Consider the following 17,583-nt stretch of genomic DNA (forward strand, 5'->3'; position numbering starts at 1 on the left):
GGGGCCTCCAAGGTAGGTTGATGCTTGGCAGATTTGGGTTCCTCCCAGGCTGGAGAAGACCTCTTTCCCAGGCTAATGGTGGGCTGGCCTAGCCCTGCCTATGGTGCTCTCAATAACATCTCCTTTTATTTTCTGAAACGACCTCAGAAGTCAGCTACTCCTACGCAGAGCTGAAATAAAATCGGAGGTGGGGAATGAATTGCAAAAATTGACAGATTTGCAGATTTCCCAAGTCAGATTTTGCAGAGGGCGGGCGGGCGCTGTAGGTCCGTGTTGAGTTAGATGGACCAGTGGAATGACTCCACACCAGAGAACTTCTTTCACTGCTTTTCCACCCATGAGACTAGTCCTCAGGACAAAGGCTTATAGAGAAGCAGTCTCGGTGGTTGTGGCACAGTGGTGAACTCCTCTCTCCTTTACTTGCTTACCTGCTAGTGGCCTCTGCACCTTCCAAGAGGGCTAAATATTTTTGTTTCTCATGACTGATGTCAGCAGATAGTTTCACATTTGGGGATCTGATAGGATTTTATGTGGAACTAGTTGAGTGTAGTGCAGCAGGTGATGAAGACCGAGTAAAGAGAAATGGGTTACAATGGAGGTTCAGCCATGAAGCTTGCTGGTGTGTGTGTGTGTGTGTGTGTGTGTGTGTGTGTGAGAGAGAGAGAGAGAGAGAGAGAGAGAGAGAGAGAGAGAGAGAGAGAGAGAGAGAGAGAGAGTGACTGACTGACTGACTTTTGGCCAGGACCAGATACTGTATGCCACTGTGACTTACTTCACAGGGTTGTTCTGAGGTTAAACAGGGAATCCCCCACCCCACCCCACATACACCCTTTCCTCAGCCCCCTGGAGAAATGGGATTAACACATGTTTCGTTCCGTTCTTAAATTGTGCTCTGTTTTGAACATTTGGGATTGGGTTGGTTGAAAAACTTTGCAAATTAGCACATTTCCTAATGCACGTTATTTCAAGGGTCCCATCTGAGCTGATGCCTAAATAGTCTATAGTGCTGCCATTTCCTATTTGTGTCTTTAAGGTAGGGTGACCATATGAAAAGAAGGACAGGGCTCCTGTATCTTTAAAGTTGTATAGAAAAGGGAATTTCAGCAGGTGTCATTTGAATGCATGTAGCACCTGGTGAAATTTTGCCTTCATCGTAACAGTTAAAGCTGCAGGAGCCCTGGCCTCTTGACCAGATACAAAAGAAGGCAGGGCTCCTGCACCTTTAACCATTGTGAGGAAGAGGGAATTTCAGCAGATGCTGTATACATACAAATGACACCTGCTGAAAATCCCTTTTCTCTTCAACTGTTAAAGATACAGGAGCCCTGCCCTCCTTTTCATAGGGTCACCCTATTTAAGGCACACATTAAGGAGAGGGAAGGAATTTGCCAAAGGACCAAGGCCATAGCTAGACCTAAGGTTTATCCCTGGATCGTCCAGGGGGTCAAACCTGTTCATCTAGGTGACACACAGGGGATCCAGTGCTCAGGCCGGGGCGAACCCGGGATGATCCCAGGATAAACCTTCGGTCTAGCTGTGGCCCAAATCTTTGTGCAGCCAGAGTGGCCAGTCATGATTTGGGATCACACAGCCTGTAATGCTCCTTGAAGTTGGACTGCAGGTAGCCAGCGCCTGACATTACAAAGACTTCTCTCTCCAGGGGCATTCCGCTCACTTTCTTACGTGCACCTTACTGAGAAGGAGAGGGAGGAGAGTAATGTCTAATCACCTTCAAGTAGGAGTACACGTTCCTCATGAGAATGCAGAACCAGGAACCAGCTGTAAAGGACGATATTCTAAATAGCATGAAGACTGTAATCCTAGTATGCACACATGCCTGGTGTGGAGAATGTGGAGAGGGAAACATTTTTCTCCCTCTCCCATAATATTTGAACTCATTGGGGTCATCCCATGATGCTGTTTGGTGGGAGATCCAGGACAAATAAGAGGAAGGACTTCTTCACACACAGCGCATAGTTAAATTATGGAACTCACTGCCACAAGATGTAGTGATGGCTGCCAATTTGGATGGCTTTAAAAGAAGGTTGGATCAATTCCTGGAGGGGAAGGCTCTCAACGGCTACTATCCGTTGTGTGCTACCTCCAGTATTCGAGGCACTAAGCCTGTGTGCAGCAGTTGCTGGGGAACATGGGTGCGAGGGTGCTGTTGCACCACGTCCTGCTTGTTCATCCCTGGCCGATGGTTGGTGGGCCCCTGTATGAACATTGTGCTGGACTTGACGGACCCTTGGTCTGACCCAGCATGGCTCTTCTGATGTTCTTACACGCACCTGTGTTGCCCAGCAACTGGTGTATGCAGGCTTACTGCCTCTGATACTGGGGGTTGTACTTAGCCATCAAGACTTGTAGACTTGATAGCCTTTGCCTCCAGGAATTTATCCAACTCCCTTTTAAAGCCACTCAAATTGGTGACCATCATTAAATCTTGTGGCACTGAGTTCCATAGTTTAACTATGCTGATAAAGGTACCCCCCCCCATCCCAACATACTAGGGAGTGGTTTGGCAGGTGCAGCTGCTTCAAATAGTTCTGTCGCACTGGTGGGAGAAGTTGTATCCTTTCCTCTCTCCCCCCCCCCCCACACAGACATTCAGCTATTGAAAAGCGCAAGAGTTTCCTACAAAGCTAAGTGTTGGCAAAAGGATTTTAAAATCCCCCCAATGATGTAACAAGTAGTCCCAGCATTTTCCCACCTCCCTGTCTGAAGGAGACACGGAGCTATTCCTCTCCTTCCTAGAATATGTTGGCTTGGAAGGAATATTGCAGAAGGAAGGGGGGAAACCACTTCCCCCCCCCCCCCCGATCTCACTCTCTCCCTCTCTCTCTCTCTCTCACACACACACACACACACACACACACACACACACACACAAATACACAATTGTCTGCACAGATGCTGAGAGAGCTATTGCGCAAGAAGATGACAAAAAGTGCGGCGAGATGAAGGCCGTTTCCACAAGAGACACTTAAATTGTTTTGCCTTCTGTTTTTGCGTTTTTTTCCAACTGTAAATCGAATGCAGGAAGTCACATTGATCAGGAAATACGTCCCATTTTAAATCCTCCCATGACACAGGCCTCATTCAACAAGCGATCACGTGAGGAAGGTGGCGGGCCTTGTGAAAGTATCCTGCCACACCAGCCTCCCCCAACCTGGTGCCCTCCAGATGTGTGGGGCTACAACTCCCCAGTATAGCTGGCTGGAGGATTCTGGGAGTTGTAGTCCAAAACATCTGGAGGGCACCAGGTCGGGGAAGGCTGTCGTACCTGGTTTCTTGTGGAAGAATAGCGACTTCATTGGGTGCAGGAGGCACCATTCAGCAAGTATGCCATGCACTCATACTTCCAATTCCACGTCCACTTATATATAAGGCTTGGGATCTAAGCTGATAGCCTTCCGGGGCATCCATCCCATCCTTCAGCCCACCGTGGATCTCCACCAATCAAGGAACCGGCTCTGTTTAGCCTGGAGAAGAGGTGGCTGGGAGTGGGGAGGGGTGGGGCTGGCAGCAGGGCTGAACTCCTGAAATCCTTGAAGGGCTGCAACACAGAAGCAGGCAAAGACCTGTTGTCCTCTGCTGCCGCCCCAGAAGGCAGGAGATAATGAGAACATCCTCTAGCCCAGCGAGGGCAACTGCAGGAAAACAGGTTTGTGGGAGCAAATGGCTGGCAAGGACCATTTTTAGGGGAGGAAAGATTTAATCCATGCTAAATAGGACTTCGGTAGATTGCGGTTGACAGCTAAGACCATCAGAAGAGCCCTGAGGCTGGATCAGACCCAGGGTCCATCTAGTCCAGCGCTCTGTTCACACAGGGGCCAAACAGCTGTTGACCAGAGACCAACAAATCAGGAAACGGGTTCAACAGCATCTCCCCACCCATGTTCCCCAGCAACTGGTGCATGCAGGCTTACTGCCTCACTCATTCACTTTCCCTGGCCTCTCCCCACTCGCATTACGCCCACCCCAACATAAAACCACCCAGGGTGGTACTATTACTACTACTAAGAATGCTAGCCATGCTGTTAATAATATTACTAGGCCTGCCTTGGCCCACAACTCTCATCACTCACCCCCTCCCACAGACCCCTCCCTACTCCTATGCATGGAGCCCCCCGTTAAATGCCTCGTGTCCCCACCACAAGAACCTTTCTTTCAGCCTCCCACCACCGTTCACTGCCACATTCAACACTCCCTCAATCACCTAATCATATCTTTACATTAATAACGTGCCTAATGAACCTCAGCCATCCCTTCCTGAAGACCCCTCCTCACTTCCAATGCATGGACCCTCCCATCAAATGCCTCGTGGGTTTCGTCCCCCCCCCCCAGCTGTAGGAGCAAATGGGATTGCAGGAATTTTGGTGGAGGTGGGCAGCGGCCCCGCTCCGTCACTGCGCCTTGAAGTCCCCCCTGAGCCCAACCCCAGCGAGTAGGCAAAGCGACCTGCTTGCAAGGGTCCGTCAGGTCCTCCTCAGTGCTACTTCGTCACACCATGAGCCGAGAGCGAAGCTCAGGTGTGCCAAAGAGGCAGGTAGAGCAAACGGCTCAGTTGCCTCCAAGCCGTGTAGCCACTCCACGCGCTGCTATGCGCACACGGGCAGGAGCTCATTCTGCCATGGAACAATCCCATCTTTAGGTAGCGCAATCGCAAATGATAACCCTCCTTAGACTCCATCTTCACTATCAGCCATTAGGATACCTGCTACGGTGCACAGCTTGTTAGAGGAGCACCAGAGCAATCCAGTCTTGCCACACTGCTTCTTTGGGCAGGTGAGGGTGAAAAGATGCTGCAAATGCAAATTTATGGCAAATCCTGGAAACGCCCCTTCCTAGCGCTAAAGCAAAAGGTGGCGGATGGTCATAGAATCATAGAATCATAGAATAGCAGAGTTGGAAGGGGCCTACAAGGCCATCGAGTCCAACCCCCTGCTCAAGGCAGGAATCCACCCTAAAGCATCCCTGACAGAGGGTTGTCCAGCTGCCTCTTGAAGGCCACCAGTGTGGGAGAGCCCACCACCTCCCTAGGTCACTGGTTCCATTGTCGCACTGCTCTAACAGTCAGGAAGTTTTTCTTGTCCTCTGTAGAGCAGCAGCGTCCCCAAGGCCAGCTACTCTGCGGAGCGCAAAAGTTCTTTCAGCTGCAATTTTACCTTAAAACAGAATGACAGACCTAGCGAGGGGAAAATAGAAAAGAATGCCAAAGAATCCGAAAATGCCCAGTTTTCAGCTCAGCCACACCCCTGATCACCTTCTCATGTGGTTATGGGGGTCACAGAATCATAGAATTGAAAGGGGCCTCAAAGGTAAGCTGATCCATTGCCCTCTCAATGGAGGAAGACCACTGATGCTGATGGGAGGTCAACCAGAGACTGCCTAAAAAGCTCTGAAGAAGACGACGACGTGTCTGTCACTTTCCCAGGCAGGCTGTCTGTTCCACTGTCAAATAGCTCGTGCCATCAGGAACTTCGTCCTCATGTTTAGTCAAAATCCCCTTTCTTGTAATTTGAACTTGTTGGTTTGGGTCCTGCCCTCTGGAGCAACAGCAAACAAATGTGTTCCATCATCTCTGTGACAACCCTTCAGATATTTGAAGACGGAGAACATGTCACCTCTTAATTGTCTCTTCTCCGCGCCAGACATACTGAACTCCTTCAACCTGGGCTCCTCACCATCTTTGTCACCCTCCTCTAGACACATTCCAGTTCATCAATATACTTGTTATAAAATGCTTATTAAACAACGGTGCCCAGAACTGGGCACAGCACCTCAAGTGGGGGCTGAACAAAGCAGAGCAGAACCGTAACTTCTCATGACCTGGATACTATATACATGGAACCCAGAATTGCATTCGCCTTTTTAGTTGCCGCATCACACAGTTGGCACATGTTTAGCTGGTGGTCTGCTAAAACCCCCGATTCTTTTCCCAGACTGTGGAACAGCCTGCCAGGAGGGATTTGCCAACTTAACAGTCTTTCTGAATTTAAAAAAAAACTACAAAGAGTGATCTCTTCTGGCAGGCCTACCCAGTCGAATTTTAAGATGCCTGGCTGTTATTTTAACTATGTATTAGTTTTTATATGTTTTCAATCAATTTTATGTATTTTACTTTATTGTAAGTTTTTAATCAGTTTTATGTATTTTGCTGTGTTTCATAGTATTTTTGTATTTAATGTTGTTCCCCGCCTCGATCCAAAGGGAGAGGCGGGTAAGAAAAACATTTATTATTATTATTTACAGCTGTCAGGCCAGGTGTCACCCATTCTGTGTTTGTGCATCTAATTATTCCTACCTAAATGCAGAAATGTATATTTAAGTCAGTTGAAGTTCACTTTGTTATTTTTGGTCCAATTCTCCATCTTGCCAAGAGCATCTTAAATCTATTATTATTATTATTATTATTATTATTATTATTATTATTATTATTATTATTTTATTTTGTATCCCACCTTTTCTCCAATTCTAGGACTCAAGGCGGCTTTACAAAATTAAAACATATACAATTAAAACATGTAAATAGAACTATACAAAAGTTAAAATATAATTAAATCATCTATAGTATTTTTTTAAAAATAAAACATTGTGTGCTATCTCCAATATCTGAGGCAGGAAGCCTGTGTGCACCAGTTGCTGGGGAACATGGGTGGGAGGGTGCTGTTGCACCATGTCCTGCTTGTTCATCCCTGGCCGATGGCTGGTTGGCCCCTGTGTGAACAGAGTGCTGGACTAGATGGACCCTTGGTCTGATCCAGCAGGGCTCTTCTGATGTTCTTATTAAAAGACAAATGTCAAATAATAATAATAATAATAATAATAATAATAATAATAATAATAAGAAGAAGAAGAAGAAGAAGAAGAAGTACAGTTCACTAACAAAGTCTAGATTATTGCCCAAAGGCTTGCTGGAACAAAAAGGTTTTGGCCTGCCTCCAAAAGTGTAGCAAGGAGGGAGCCAGTCTAGCCTCCCTGGGAAGGAAGTTCCAGAGCCTTGGGGCAGCCATCAAGAAGGTATTGTCTTTTAAGGTATTGGCTACCCCACCCAGTTTGGTGTCATCTGCAGCTTTGAGGAGCATCTCTTCAAGAAAGTCATTTATAAAGACATGGAACAACACTGGATCTAGGACAGAACCCTGCAGCTGCCCACTTGTCATTCCTCTTCTTCAGGATGATGGGGGAGCCATTGAGTTCAATCTATCAACCATCTACAAATCCATCAAACAATAGCATCATCTTGCCCACATTTTGCCAATAAGAATACGATGGAGGGAACTTATCAAAACCCTTGCTGAAATCAAGATATACTACATCTCTAGCATTCCTTTTGTCTACCAAGCCAACAACTCAATAATAATAATAATAATAATAATAATAATAATAATAATAATACCCAAAAGGATATACGTTAGTCTGGTCTGACTTGTTCTTGAGAAACCTGTGCTGGCTCTTTTAATCTAAGCATTATTTTTTTCTAAACATGCACAGGCTTGCTGCTTAATTATTTGTTCTAGAGCCAGTCAGAAATTGCCTGGTTGCTCCCTGCACCCCCTCTGAAGATAGAGAGAACATTTGCCCACCTCCAGTCCCCAAATTCTTCACCTGTCCTACAAGAATTTTCAAAAACCACAGACGGAGGCTCTGAGATTTTACCTGTAAGTTATTCTAGTACCCTAGGATGCAATTCATCTGGCCCCGAAGATTTGAGCCCATTTAAGTGTGGATGGATGTTCCCATGCCTGCCATTTGCTAATTGTGGGTAGCAACCCTTTCCCTTCAACATGTAATCTACATTTGCTTTCCCTTGTGGGAGAGGCTGCAGGCAAGGTCGGCATTGAGCAGTTCTGCCGTCTCTTGATCGCCTGCTAACATTTCTCTTATCTTCTCCATGCAGACAGACCCACCATTTCCATATTCCTAAGAACAAAGGAGCACAAGGCCAAGGGTCCATCTAGTCCAGCATTCTGTTCACACAATGGCCAACCAGCTGCCCACAGGAGGCCCACAAGGAGGACACAAGTGCAAAACACCCTCCTGCCCGTTTCCCCCCCAGTAACTGGTGTATGGGGCATCAGATAGCGTATAGTCATCAGCCTTATCCTCCATGAATTTGTCCAACCCCCTTTTAAAGCCATCCAAATCAGTGGCCATCAACTCACCTTATTATTTTATTATTTCTTTTATTTATTGCATTTTTATACCGCCCAATAGCCGGAGCACTCTGGGTGGTTCACAAAAGTTGTGGTAGTGAGTTCCACAGTTTAACTCTGTGCTGTGTGAAAGTCTTTCCTTTTATCTGTCCTGAATCTCCCATCAATTGGCTTCATGGGACAACACCACTGGCTTCTGGTATTATGAGAGAAGGAGCAAAATGACTCCCTACCCACATCCTCCGCTTTCTTTCCACGGCCCCCGTGAATTCTTGCTCAAAGCCGTAAGCTTGGCAGTGCTTATTGGCGGAGGGTGGTCTCCTGGTGCTTCCAACCCATAGGACCTTGTGCAGCTAGTCTGCCTTTCCCTTCTTAAGATCATAGAATCATAGAATAGCAGAGTTGGAAGGGTCCTACAAGGCCATCGAGTCCAACCCCCTGCTCAATGCAGGAATCCACCCTAAAGCATCCCTGACAGATGGTTGTCCTTCTGCCTCTTGAAGGCCTCTAGTGTGGGAGAGCCCACAACCTCACCAGGCAACTGATTCCATTGTTGTACTGCTCTCAGGAAGTTTTTTCCTGATGTCCAGCTGGAATCTGGCTTCCTTTAACTTGAGCCCATTATTCTGTGTCCTGCACTCTGGGAGGATCGATAAGAGAGCCTGGCCCTCCTCTGTGTGACAACCTTTTCAGTATTTGAAGAGTGCTATCATGTCTCCCCTCCATCTCCTCTTCTCCAGGCTAAACCTGCCCAGTTCTTTCAGTCTCTCTTCATCGCGCTTTGTTTCCAGACCCCTGATCATCCTGGTTGCCCTCCTCTGAACACACTCCAGCTTGTCTGCGTCTTTCTTGAATTGTGGAGCCCAGAACTGGATGCAATACTCTAGATGAGGCCTAACCAGGGCCGAATAGAGAGGAACCAGTGCCTCACACGATTTGGAAGCTCTACTTCTATTAATGCAGCCCCAAATAGCATTTGCCTTTCTTGCAGCCATAGCACACTGTTGGCTCATATTCAGCCTGCAATCTACAACAATTCCAAGATCCTTCTCATTTGTAGTATTGCTGAGCCAAGTATCCCCCATCTTGTAACTGTGCAAGATGTAACTGTGTAAGATGTTTTTGGTAGGAAGTCAACAGAAGGAAGAAGTCATGGGGACAATTACAAACAGAAGCTGATGACATCTGGGCCCCCCATAATATTCTGTGTTTGAAGGCAGGGTGCTTGCACAATAAAAGCCTTGTCTGGAAGCACCCCAGAGCTCCACAGTGGAGGCTTCTTTGGCATGTGAGGCTTCAGGCACTGGCTGTGTCTCCACTTTAGAGGATCAGGAAGCAGCTGGTGGGAAAGACCCTTTTCTGTGCAAGACCACCCAGGAGAACTGCTGCCAGCCAGAGCAAGGAACACTGGGCCAGATGGACAAGGAGCTTGATACACTGATATAAGGCAGTTCTGTCTGTCTCTCCCCTTCAGTCCACACTACTTGGATTCTCTAAGCCAGTGGTGGGGAACCTCAGCCCTGGGGAGCCAAATTTGGCCCTCCTGCGGTCCCAACCTGGCCCTCCAGCGGTTCCCCAGAGGACCACACCAATTCTCCTCCCATCACCAATCGTTTGAGGATTTTCTGGCTTTTGTGCACACACCCCCCCCCCCATTTGAAAGACATGAAAAGCCTCTCCTAAGGTTCAGTTACTGGCAATATAAGCCCCTTAAGCTAACATAGGCTGTTCTTGGCCCACCCCTTTCAGTCTTGGCCCTGCACACCAGTGGAATAGGTGTCGTCCCCCCCTGAGAGAATGCGGCCCTTGAGTGGGAAGTGTTTCCCCCAGTCTTGCTCTAAGGGCTGGGGGCTGCTGTGGCCCCAGCAGATCCGTGAAGCGTCGTGCACAGAGGTGCACCAGTGGTTAGACATTTGGGCTCCTCTTCTTCCTAGAGAAGATATCCACTGAGGCCCACTTGTCCGACCTGCCCTCTGCTCTGCGCGGCCCTCTTGCCCCCCAATTCTCCCTCTGTGGCATGGGCATAAAAGGGACCCAGGAGGACAAAGACACAGTCGTACGACGACATTCTTTGTTTGTAAAGATAAGCAGCAGCGACAGCAGCAGCACAACGTTGCTGTGGTGGATAAATAAGCCGCGGATCGCCACTGTAGGGAGAGAAGCCTCTGCCGCTGCCTCCCTGCACTCCTCTGCACACTCTCCAGTGTCTGAAGCCAGAGGCAGCTGGGCGCAAGGCAGAGGGAAGCTGAAGGTTTGGAGGAGCGGCAGGCAGACAGGCAGGCAGGCAGGCAGCGCAACTCCCCAGGAAGCCTGCTCCTCCCCCACACCTGGAATCAACGAGAGCTCATCAAGAGCGCAATCGTGTCCGTGTTAATTAATGGAATGGCGCGCAGGGGTGTGCGTGCGTGCGTGCGACTGAATTCTCCACCAGAGGCATCAAAATATGTGGGGCCAGCCCACAAGGAGTTGGGCTCTCTCCCTAAGCGGGCCATTGAGCTGGATTTGACCTGCCTTTCTTTGCTGGACAAGGAAAGGGGTCGGTTTTACTCTGGCATTTCGTGCGGCGCATCGTCTGAGAACGTTTGAACCCCTCCAAACCCCAGATCCCACCATCTTGCCTGAGCTTTACGGAGCGGGGTAAGAGGTGGCGTTCAGACCCCTTTTACAGGGAGCAGCAGTGGGGGTTGGACTTGATGGCCTTGTAGGCCCCTTCCAGCTCGGCTATTCTATGATTCTATGATTCTATGAAACACAGAAGCCAGGGCACCGAACACCAGCCCGAATAGCAGCAGAGAAAAACACAGGCAGCGGGTGGTGGTGTGGCGAGAAATCCCTCCTGGAAGCTTGAGGAAATCCAGCGGAATGCAAAGTGTTTCTAGGGAGATAACGGATGGAGCGATCAGCAGTGACTGAGACAAAGGAGAGCGCCGCGCAGTGAGGACCAGGGTCTTGCTTGGTGCCTTGATTGTCCAGCCGCCATGCCAAGCAAACCATCAATGGTGATTGCAAATAGAGTGGAAGGCAAGGACCACGCGCCGCACGGCTCTTCTCTTTTGTAGCTGCTCGCCAAAGCCCTGGCTTGGGCATGAAGTCACTGACAGAGAAGGAGCCCAGGCGGGGCACAGCCTGGCATCCACAGCCTGCTTGCAGCGGAGGCATGAATAATTGAGGGTGTTTGCCTGCAGGGAAAGTTAAGAGGCAGGGCGGCAGAAGCACAGGGGAGGTGTCCTGCCTGCAGGAGAAGCCGTCCGGCTGCTGGAGTGGGAGGGAGGGATGCAAAGCCGGGGCGTCTGTTCACCGTGCACAGGCTGTGCTTGCAAGCAATGCAAGGGGGGAAAGGCAGGGGGCTGGAGCCACTCCTACTTCCCAACAAAGGGGGCAGGGGAGCGTTTCGGACTGGCTCCTGGCTCACTGCGAGTCTGCAAACCGTAAAGAGGCAGAAAGGAGGTCCCAATCCCTTTGCCAACAAGGGCAGGGAGGGGATGTTGGTGGTGTGTGCATAGATATTTAAAAAGTGAAGATGCCAGAGGAAGGTCAAAGTGACGGCTGGGGGTTCAGTTCAAGGTGTGTGCAGTCAGTCTTTTGCCTGCACAGGGAGTTACCTGGCATGGAAACGGGCTCTAGCCAGAGCCGCAATAACTTTGCCAGCATTGCATTGGGCAGCTGGTCTTTTTGAAGGAGACCGTGATGTGCAGACTCAGCAGCTCCCAAACTGTCCAACCAACGAGGCAGAAAAGTCATGTGTGTGCTTGCAGTAATAGCACCCTTTGGGCGATGGTGTGTGGCCATCTTCCAGCCTTTCCCAAGCCGGTGCTGTCCAGATGTGGTGGGCTGCAACTCCCACCATCCCCAGCCAGCATGGCTGTAGGGGGAGGCTGCTGCGACCTAACCCAGAGCACAGCCCCCTCCTCCCTAGCCCCCTCGGCTAAGAGCGCACAAGTATTTGGCTGCGTTTGCCTCTGCTGAGAGCTCCCCGCTTTGATCAGAGAAGGAGGGTCTGGCCAAATGCTTTCCATGCAACACACATTCCCAGGGCACAGGGCCTAGTCTCAGCTCCACTCCCAACAGCCATGGTACAATTTTGGAAATCCCTTCCCTGAGGAGCTTGCAGAGAATGGATGCCCAGCATCCAGGATGGGTTTGGGCAGGGCAGGCAGGCCGGGCTCCCGCCCAAGCGGTGGGGAACAGCTGGACTTTAACTGTGCAGATAGAAGAGTCCAACAAAGGACAGCAGCGATCTATGGCCACCGGAGACCTTACAGGTTCCTCCGGTCACCTGAGCCTGAAAGCTGCAACCCACTCTTTGGCTGTCTGCAGCCGGAATCAGGTCAGCAGTCCCTTCTGCCGGCAGGCAGCCCTGGTGGAGTGCAGAGTATCTGAATCCTCGGGACAAAACCCTCAGCCCTTCCTTGTTTTGACCCGGGGAGTTCAGCCAGTATGAGGTTTTGGGCTCCAGGGGTTTGGGAATCCCTTTCAATGTTACAGTTTTCCCAGCAGTTGCTCCCTGATCTCACTGTTGCAGCCTTGTGCTGTTGTCAACCTCCTTGGGCAAACGCAGGCTTCCTGTTTGCCCTCGCCTCTAGTTCCGACCGCTGTCTCTCCCGTCACGCGTGAACTCCTTGGAGAAACGCTGCAGACCTTGCACCGCCTCCCTTTCTCCCGTGTTAAGCTTCTGTACATGCATCACATCCATGTCAGATTCATCACCGTTTGGGCTGCAGAGTTCTTTTGGCAGAAAAGCACAGAGGCCCCATAGCGAGGGTGATATTTTCTACTGTCCTTGTAACCTAAGCGGTTCCCTCCTCTTACAGGGGTCTACTGAACTCGACCCCCACAGCCATTCTTTTTGCCGTGACCAGTGGGAGAGGCTTAACTAGCCAGCAGTAAAGGAAATGGAGCCATACAGACACCCAGGTAGCCTGCCCTCCTAGGAAGTGTACTCCTGTCACATAGTGCCCCCTTGAGCTCTGACGGGGGTGTTAACTACACACACACACACACACACACCACAAAGATTAGAAGAATATTCGGAAGCGTCCACCACTGGCTCAGAAATGCTGTTGGAAAGTTCACTGCTCAGCCTGCCACTGCTTGTGGGGACTTAGGGGAATGGTGAACGGAGCCTCCCCCACACCCCCGCATCCCCTGCTGTGGAATGCATCTTCCTCTCCTGTGCGTTTCTGCTTCCTTCGGGTCGAGCTCACCAGCGGCCTCCTGCCGCTTCCTTTCACGTGGGGCTAGTAGTCAACCCCCGGAAGGACCTTTCCCCTCTCTGCTTTTTGCCACTCCTTCCCTTGCCCTGCCTGGGCCCTTCCTGAAGTCCTGCCTCATAGAATCATAGAATCATAGAATAGCAGAGTTGGAAGGGGCCTACAAGGCCATTGAGTCCAACCCCCTGCTCAATGCAGGAATCCACCCTAAAGCATCCCTGACAGAGGGTTGTCCAGCTGCCTCTTGAAGGCCTCTAGTGTGGGAGAGCCCACAACCTCCCTAGGGAACTGATTCCATTGTCGTACTGCTCTAACAGTCAGGAAGTTTTTCCTGATGTCCAGCTGGAATCCGGCTTCCTTGAACTTGAGCCCGTGATTCCGTGTCCCCCCCTGAGCCCAGCCAGGCTGTTTGCCTTCCATCTCCTCCATCTCCTGTTAGGCCCCCTCCATCTGGGCTTGCACCGGACCCTTCTCGAACCCCAAAGCCATGTGATGCCTGGATGGGTCCATGCAATCCCTCCCCGCCTGCCCTCACGGATGGTCCGGGTCCCCTCCGCCCCCAGCCTATTTCTCTGTGGCTCTCCACAGGCAAAGTGGCTGCCCAAAGGCATCTCATGCTACGAAGGATGGCCAATCAAACCCATCGCTTGGGTTTCTCCATCCGTGGGGTGAGGCCTTTGCCTGCGTAGGGCATCACTGCCCACATAGATGCCTGCCCTTGTGTCTTTCATCTTCTTCTTGTTGTTCTTCTTCCCCACCGTGTCTCTCTAGCTTTTCTCCTAGCTTCCAAGCGAGTCCTCGTGGCCTCCTCCGCACCGTCTTGCTGTGCTGGGAGGAAACTGAACCAGCCAATAATGAAATGATCAATCTCCAATCTGCTAAGCCGTCATTGATACCAGTGTCTCTCGCACACACGCACTACTTTTTTTATCAAATTGGTATTCACCTGCTGAACGCAAACGGCTTATTATACACGACCCACTTACTCACAGCCTTGCTAATAAAGGGTTTGGTTGTGGCTGCAGAACTCCTCTCGGTCGAGAACGCTCTGCAACGCTGGTGCTCCTAACAGCAGCTCTCTCTGCCCCAGCACCCATTTCTCCTTCAACCCCAGATCTTTAGAGAAAGCACCAAAGGGCTGCTCTCCTCTGAACAAGGGAGGGGCAGGTCAGTGATGGGAGAGCGCTGGGCAGAGCAAGGGAATGTTTGCGCACCCAAGAAGTGAAATGCTGAGGCCTGCTCACGGACGCAACAACGGTGGGATCTTTGCCCTCCCCCACTTCCACCCAGGCTTAGTTTACAACACCGCAGAGCCAGAGAGACAACCTGGCCTAGTCCCCATCATCCCTTCATTCTGCAGCAGAGGGCAGCAACAGTTTCTGGGTCACCTCTGGTCCCTACTGAAAGGTGCCCGGCTGACCCACCACCAGTTGCTCATCCAGGTCCATCTACTGGAGGTGGGGGGGGAGGTGATCAGGCATGGAAGGGGAAGAAGCTGTTGCCTGGAGGAGAGGGTGGCCCAGCAGCGCCATTCCAAAATGCTGACCTTCACCTGGTTTCTTGGGCTGCCACTTTCCTGCCCCAGTGTTCTCTGGACTCCTATACCTATTACCTTCCCCTTCCTGTTGTGGGGAGTTCCTGTTTACCCCTTCTCATCACTTCACTGTTCAACTATTTAAAGCCATCCTCTCTCTCTCTCTCTCTCTCTGTCTGCCCAGCCCATCTCTGGGGGAAGTTACAAAATATTAATACACACGAACTATCAGAATTCTCATACAGAAGAAGAAGCCGGTCCTACCTGATTTCTGAACAGTGGTTGAACTTGGGCAAGTCTTTGTGGGAAGAGAGCTGAGCCTCAGAAATCTATAGACCCCACTGGCCATGGTACTTGACTTTGCAGACACCCCTTCCTAAGAACGTGTAAAGGTCCCGGCACGATTAGACCAAGGATCCACCTCACCCAGCACCCTGTTTCCAAGAACGGCCAGCTAAACACCTCCAGGAAGCTCAGAAGCCAAATGTGAGTTTCCCTAACACTGGGAGTGTTAGGGAAGGTAATTGTGGCGGTGGCGGCGGTTATGGGTCTCCCTTGGAGAGCCCTGCATGTTTCTAGACCTGGCTTCTGGCCTGATGAAGGAAGTCCAGAGTGCCCCTTTGGTGGACTTCTCCGAAAGGAGGACTGTCAGACTCTCTTGCCAGCTTTAACCCCCACCCCAATCTCTTTGCTGCTTAGGAACCATCCATTAGTGGGGGTCCGCCAATCATGATTTTGTATGACTGGGGGAACGGGGCTGGTCAGCCAGACACTGGTTTAGCCAAGCTGGGCAGGGAAGCTGGCTTCTGGCAAATGGATGCCCTGACTCCACTGGAGTCCTAGCTGGGTGGGTGGGTGTGTGTAGAATGGGACAAAACAGCCACCCACAAGGAGGGCAAGAGCTACTCAGGAGCAGCCTCAGAACCGGGGAGCCAAGATGCCAGAGGAGAAGAAGGAAGTTGCACAGAGAAACTCCAGCTGTTAAAAAAACCCAACAACCTGCCACAGTGAGGGGGGCGTGCAGGCACTCTCTTTTGCCCCGGCACCCACAGCGCCTTGGATGCCGAGGTCCTTGCCCTTTGGCACGGTGCAACGGGGGGGGGGGTGTTTTGCCCCTGCCAGCACCCAGGCGTCTCCGGCCACTTCACAATTCCTGCAAAATTGGAGGGTGGTTTGGCTGGGGAGGGGGCGTTTATGTAACAAGACCCCTAACCTTCCTTTCAAACTGAAGAGGGTGTCAAGAGAAAGCCCCTGCCCCCCCCCGCAACTCCTCTTTCTAAATGGAGTGCCCTTTGCCTCTTTCCCCAGCACGGGATTGCGAGTTCTGATTCTGACACCTTTCCTTGGCCAGAGGAGAAGGCTGCCTCTCGCCACCCCCACACCGCATCACTTTGCTGCTTGGGAACAACCTGTGCAGGGTGTTCCCTCCCCTCTCCACCCCCAAATCACGAATGCCTCAAGAACTGAGGAAAGCAATGCCAAAATAAACCCTTCTCCCGCCACTGCCCAGCCCACGCCTGGAGCGCCGCAATCCTAGACCCCCAAGTGTCTGGAACCAGCATGGCAGGGAGAAGGACAAGGAAATGGGGGCTTCCGTACGAACCCCCCGGTCCACCCTCTCCCCATGGCACATTGCAGGATCGTGCCCTCCCCCCCCCCCAGTCTTCCTGAAGCGAGGCACAATTCTGCCCTCCCAGCAGGGGGCGCACAAAGGCAATCAGACCCCCCTTTTTTTCTGGACAACGCGGGGTCACCCCAGCGCCAGCCGCGGTGTCCAGCAGACAGCAACTCACGGGGAGAAAGAGCCGCTCACGCCAGCCCCCCTGAAAATGTGGGGTGGGGGCAAAGCTGCCCTTTTACCACCCCCATAACTCTACCCTCCGGGGGGGGGAGCGACACCAGGTTAAAGGAGGACTAAGCGGAGTGCCTCCGTGGGGGCGGGGGGCGAGCCCCGCGCCTCCCGACCCCCCTGCCCAACCCCCCCTCCCCGGCTCCTCTGGCACTCACCGTTGCCCGAGATCTGGTTCTCCCACTGCGGGGGGCGCGAGGAGGCGGCGCCGAGCTGCAGGTAGAGTCCCACGGAGTGGCAGAGGGCCAGGGTCAGGCCGAAGGCGCAGCCCATCTTGCTCGGTCCGCCTGCCCGTCTCACATCAGGGAGGGCGACCAGCAGCCGGTGGCCCCCACCCGCTCCGCGATCCGCGCTGCCGCCGCCTCGCCTCGCCTGCCTCGCCTGCCTCGCCCGTCCCGCTCTCCTCCTGCTGCTGCTCTTCCTGCTGCTCCTGCTCGGCTCGGCGCTGCCAGCCGGAGACTGCGGGACTCTTCCCTACGGCGGAGGGCACCACTGTGCCACGGCCGCCTCTCGCTCTCGCGCGCTCCCGTCCGGCGGAGGGATCCCAGCCAGCGCTTGATTTAGCATCAAAGTTTCTCCAAGGGGATCGTTTTTAAAGCGGCGGCGGCGGCGGTGGCGGGTCCCTGCCAAGGCAGGGGGGGAGGAGGGGGGGAGGCCGTCGCGCAGGCAGCCTTGCCTAAACTGGGCCTTGGAGAGGAGCAGGGCGACGCTAGCCCCCGGGGGGGGGGGCAGAAGGGGAAGCGTCCCACACTCTCTACTTTTGGGGGGGTGGACTTTTTTTCCAAAAAGGGGTGGGTATGGGGGGGGGGTTTACTCCTGCTTGCATAT

At 51.9% G+C, this 17,583-nt stretch overlaps 1 protein-coding gene across 1 annotated transcript in view; it reads right to left on the minus strand.

Annotated features, from left to right (window-relative positions):
• Positions 1–16,955, minus strand: part of VSTM2L (V-set and transmembrane domain containing 2 like) — a 94,180-nt gene extending 77,225 nt beyond the window's left edge. The window contains exon 1 of the mRNA XM_063147496.1: positions 16,914–16,955. The gene's annotated coding sequence lies outside the window, so the exon portion shown is untranslated. The remainder of the gene's footprint in view (positions 1–16,913) is intronic.
• Positions 16,956–17,583: the final 628 nt, after the last annotated feature.

The sequence above is a fragment of the Elgaria multicarinata genome, chromosome 1 (genome assembly GCF_023053635.1).
Source record: "Elgaria multicarinata webbii isolate HBS135686 ecotype San Diego chromosome 1, rElgMul1.1.pri, whole genome shotgun sequence".
Classification (NCBI taxonomy): domain Eukaryota; kingdom Metazoa; phylum Chordata; class Lepidosauria; order Squamata; family Anguidae; genus Elgaria; species Elgaria multicarinata.